The sequence below is a fragment of the Artibeus jamaicensis genome, unplaced genomic scaffold (assembly GCF_021234435.1).
Source record: "Artibeus jamaicensis isolate MK-2021 breed Jamaican fruit bat unplaced genomic scaffold, CSHL_Jam_final scaffold_1964, whole genome shotgun sequence".
In the NCBI taxonomy this organism is placed as follows: domain Eukaryota; kingdom Metazoa; phylum Chordata; class Mammalia; order Chiroptera; family Phyllostomidae; genus Artibeus; species Artibeus jamaicensis.
In genome coordinates, this window is record NW_026522030.1 from 42,096,035 (window position 1) to 42,101,524 (window position 5,490).

The following is a 5,490-nucleotide window of genomic DNA, read 5'->3' on the forward strand; positions in this document are numbered from 1 at the left end:
CCTTTTAGCAGGAAGTAGCATTTAGAAACCAAAATCTGGGCACCAGGGATTCTTATTACTACTGTGATGTCATTGCTTCTAATTTAGGTCGTTTCAGTGGTTATATTTAGGAAATTTATTTTCAAAACAGTATTAATTAATATAGGCATACCTTGGAGATGTTGTATGTTCTGCTCCAGACCAATAAAATAAAGTGAATATGGTAATAAAGAAAGTCTCATGAATTTTGGGAGTTCTAAGTACATATAAAAGTTGTTTACATTATACTGTATCTACTAAGAGTGCAATAGCATTATGCCTAAAAAAACCCAATGTACATACCTTAACTTTATAATACTTTATTATTTAAAAAAATCTCTAGCCATCATCTGAGTCTTCGGCAGCCTAGCAGAAGGTCTTGCCTCTGTGTTGACGGCTGCTGACTGATTGGGGTGGTGATTGCTGAAGGCTGGGGTAGCTGTGGCCATTTCTTAAAATGACACAACAGTAAAGTTTGCCACATTACTTCTGTCTTCCTTTCATGGACAATTTCTCTGTAGCATGTGATGCTGTTTGGTGGCCTTTTATCCACAGAGGAATTGCTTTTAAAATTGAAGTCAATCTTCTCAAACACTGCCAATGCTTTGTCAACTAAGTTTAAATAATGTTCTAAACCCTTTGTTGTCATTTCAACAACTGTCACAGCATCCTCATCAGGAGCGTATTTCATTTCGAGAAAAACCAATTTCTTTGCTCACCCATAAGAAGCACCTCCTTATTCATTAACATTTTATCATGAGATTGCAGCAATTCAGTCACATCTTCAGGGTCCACTTCTAATTCTAGTTCTTTTGCTATTTCTACCACATCCGCAATTTCTTCCTCCACTGAAGTCTTGAACCCCTGAAAGTCATTCATAGGGTTAGAATCAAACCCCACATGATTCCAGACTCCTGTTAATGTTGACAGTTTGGCTTCTTCCAATGAATCACTAGTGTTCTTAATGTCATCTAGAATAGTGAATCCTTTCCTGAAAGTTTTCAATTTAGTTTGCTCCGATCTTTCTGAGGAATCACTATTTTTGGCAACTATAGCCTTACGAAACATATTTCTTAAATAAGACTTGAAAGTCAAAGTAACTCCTTGATCCATGTGTTGCAGAATAGATGTTGTATTAACAGGCATGATACAACATTAATTTTTTTAAATTATTTTATTGCTGCTCAAGTGCAGTTGTCTGTCTACCACTCCCCCACAACCCTGGCCTGCCCACCTCACTCCCCTGCTTCCATGCCCCCTTGGTTTTGTCCATGTGTCCTTTATAGTTGTTCTTGAAAATCCTTACTCCTCTCCATTATTATCCAGCCCCATCTTCCCACTAATTACTGTCAGACTGCTCTCAATTTCAATGTCTCTGGTTATATTTTGCTTGCTTATCTGTTTTGTTGATTAGGTTCCATTTAAAGGTGGAATCATATGGTATCTGTTCCTCACCACCTGGCTTATTTCACTTAGCATAATGCTCTCCAGTTCCATTCATGTTGTCACAAAGGGTAGGAACTCCTTCTTTCTTTCTGCTGTGTAGTATTCCATTGTAGTATTCCATGATCATGGTACAGGCTTCCATTTATATGTGTGCTCCTTAATTTCTTTCTTCAGTGTAGTGTAGTTTTATGAGTACAGGTCTTTTACCTCCTTAGTTAGGTTTATTCCTAGGTACTTTATTTTCTTGTTGCTATATCAAATGGGATTTTTTCCTTATTTCTGTTTTTGATATTTCATTGTTAGTGTACAAAAATGCCTTTGATTTCTGAATATTGACCTTGTATCCTGCTGTTTTGCAAAATTCACTTATTAGGTCGAATAGTTTTTTTGTAGAGTCTATAGGATTTTCTCTGTACACCATCATGTCATCTACAAACAATGACAGTTTTGCTTCCTCCTTTCCAATTTGGATGCCTTTTATTTCTTTTTCTTGACTGATTGCTATGGCTAGGACTTCCAATACTACATTGAATAGGAGTAGTGAAAGCGAACACCCTTGTCTTGTTCCTGATCTTAGTGGGAAAGCTCTAAATTTTTGCTCATTGAGTGGGATGTTGGCTGTAGGTATCCTGTATATGACCTTTATTGTGTTGAAGAATGCTCCCTCTATTCCCACTTTGCTGAGTGTTTTGATCATAAATGAGTGCTGTACCTTATCAAATGCTTTTTCTATATCTATTGCTATGATCATGTGATTTTTGTCTTTCGTTTTGTTTATGTGATGTATTACATTTACTGATTTGTGAATATTGTACCATTCTTGCACTCCTTGGATGAATCCCACTTGATCATGGTGTATGATCTTTTTAATGTATTGCTGGATGTGGTTTGCCAATATTTTGTTGAGGATTTTAGCATCTATGTTCATCAGTGATTTTGGCCTTAAGTTTTCTTTATTTGTTATGTCTTTATCTGGTTTTAGGATTAGGATGATGCTGGCTTCATAAAACAGTTTGGGAGTCTTCCATCTTCTTGGATTTTTTGGAATAGTCAGTGAAGGGTAGAGGTTACCTCTTCCTTAAATACTTTGTAGAATTCTCCTGTGAAACCGTCTGGTCCAGGGCTTTTGCGTGTTGGTAGGTTTTTGATTATTGCTTCAATTTCATCAGCTGTTATTGGTCTGTTCAGGCTTTCTGCTTCTTCTTCATTGAGTTTTGGAAGATTATATTTTTCTAGAAATTTGTCCATTTCACCTACATTTTCAAATTTCTTGGCTTATGATTCTTTCTAGTAATTTCTTACAATCATTTGTGTTTCTGTGGTATCAGTTGTTATTTTTCCTCTTTCATTACTGATTGTGTTTATTTGGGTCCTCTCTTTTTTTTCCTTGATGAATTTGCTTAAAGGTTTGTCAATTTTGTTTATCTTTTCAAAGAACTGGCTTCTGGATTTATTGATCCTTACAATTGTGCTTTTAGTCTCTATGTCATTTAGTTCTGCTCTAATCTTGGTTTTTCCTTCCTTCTACTTGTTCTGGGCTGTCTTTGTTATTGTTCCTCAAGTTCTTGTAGGTGTAGTGTTAGGTTGTTTATTTGAAATGTTTTTATCTTTTTTAGGTGGGTGTGTATTGCTATGAACTTCCCTCTCAGGTCTGCCTTCACTGTGTCCCATAAATTTCGAATTGTTATGAGTTCATTTTCATTTGTATCCAGAAACATTTTGATTTATTCCCTGATTTCATTCTTCATCCATTCATTGTTTAATAGCATGCTATTCAATCTCCATGTATTTGAGTATTTTTGAGTTTTGTCCTTGAGGTTGGTTTCTACTTTCAGTCCTTTGTGGTCAGAGAAGATGCTTGGTATGATTTCAATTTTCTTGATTTGTTGAGGCTTGTTTTGTGACCTATCATGTGGTTGAAAATGTTCCATGTGCATTTGAAAAGAAAGTGTATTTTGCTTCTTTGGGATGAAAGGCTGTATTTATATCAGTTAAGTCCATTTGATCTAGGACATTGTTCAATGTCACAATATCTCTTTTGATATTTTGTTTGGAAGATCTACCCAATATTCTGGATAGGGTATTAAAATCCCCTACTATAATTGTGTTGCTGTCAATATCTTTCTTGAAGTCCTCCAAGATTTTCTTTATGTATTTGGGTATTGCTATGTTGGGTGCATACATGTTTATAATGTTTATGTCTTTTTAATGGATTCTTCTCTTGAGTATTATGAAGTGACCTTCTGGGTCCCTTTTTATGGCCCTTTTTTTTTAAGTCTATTTTGCCTGAGATGAGTATTGTTACCCCAGCTTTTCTTTCCTGTCCATTTGCTTGGAATACACAACATTAACCTTGTTGTACATCTCCATCAGAGCTTTTGAATGACCAGATGCATTGTTAAGGAGCAGTAATATCTTGAAAGTAATCTTATTTTCTGAACAGTAAGTCTCAACAGGGAGCCTAAAATATTCAATAAACCATGTTGAAAACAGATGTGTTGTCATCCATGCTTTGTTGTTCAATTTATAGAGCACAGGCAGAGTAGACTCAGCATAATTCTTAAGAACCCTTGGGTTTTCAGAATGGTAAATGATCACTGCCTTCAACTTAAAGTCACCAGTTGCTTTAGCCCCTAACAAGAGAGTCAGCCTGTCCTTTTGAGCTTTGAAAGTAGGCATTGACTTCTCCTCTCTAACTATGAAATTCTTATATGGCATCTTCTTTCTATATAAAGGTACTGTGTCTACACAGAAAATTTGTTATTTATTATAGCCACTTTAGTAATATTAGCTAGATTTTCTGGATAACTTGCTATAGCTTCTACATTAGCACTTTGCTGCTTCACCTTGAACTTTTATGGATACTACTATCCATAGTTGGAAAGAATCCAAAAGTTGGATTATGGAGAGGGATTCTTTCCTAAACCTCATGAACCAACCTCTGGAAGTTCAAACTTTTCTTCTGTTAGCTTTCTCACCTCTCTCAGCCTTCAAAGAACCAGAGAGAGTTAGGTACTTGCTCTAGATTAGCCTTTGGCTTAAGGAAAGGTTATGACTGGTTTGACCTTCTATGTAGATCACTAAAGCTTTCCCCATATCAGCAATAAGGATGTTTGGCTTTCTTACTATTCATGTGTTTACTAAAGCAGCAATTTTAATTTCCTTCTAGAATTTTTCTGGTACATTCACAACTTGGCTAAGATTTCAGTCTTCTTTGGCTTTTGACATGCCATCCTAAGCTTAATCATCTCTAGCTTTTGATTTAAAAGAGGGACATGTGACTCTTTTTTTCAACATCTAGAGGCCATTGTATGGTCATTAATTGGCCTAATTTCAATAATTTTGTGTCCCATGCAACAGGGAGACCCTACGAAAGGGAAAGTGATGGGAAAATGGCCAGTCTGTAGAGAAGTCAGAACATACACTTATCAATTGAGTTCACCATCTTATATGGGCATAGTTCATGGCTCCTCAAAACAATACAATAGGAGCATCAGAGATTACTGATCATAGATCACCATAACAAATATAATAATAATGAAAAAGTTGGAAATATTGGGAGATTACCAAAATGTGACATAAATACACAAAGTAAGCAAATGCTGTTGGAAAAATGGCACAGACAGACTTGACAAAGTGTTGCCACAAGCCTTCAAGTTATAAAATAAACAAACAAAATCCCTGTAATCTGCAAAGCACAATAAAATGGAGCATGATAAAACAAGGTATGCCTATAAGGATACTTTCAATTCTCATTTTAAAATGTAGAGTTTTTGCTTATTTCTATACCTATTTTCTATTAGAACATTTTGATTCCTAATGACTTATTTGCTTTATCCTATAGTATTTATAAAGTCATTTCAAGATAGCACTGTTATTACTATCAACAATAAAATTATTTAATAAAGTACAAAGAGTTTTTAACAGTATTTTTTGTTCTTAGATATGAGAATACTAATGCACTGAGAAGTTCAGTAACTTGCTCAGACTTTAGTCGGTATATGGCAGAGCTGAGACACTGCACAG

The 5,490-nt window shown here is 35.4% G+C and overlaps 1 pseudogene; it reads right to left on the minus strand.

Moving 5' to 3' along the window:
• Positions 1–364: 364 nt before the first annotated feature.
• On the minus strand, positions 365–4,772 carry LOC128626040 (tigger transposable element-derived protein 1-like; annotated as a pseudogene).
• Positions 4,773–5,490: the final 718 nt, after the last annotated feature.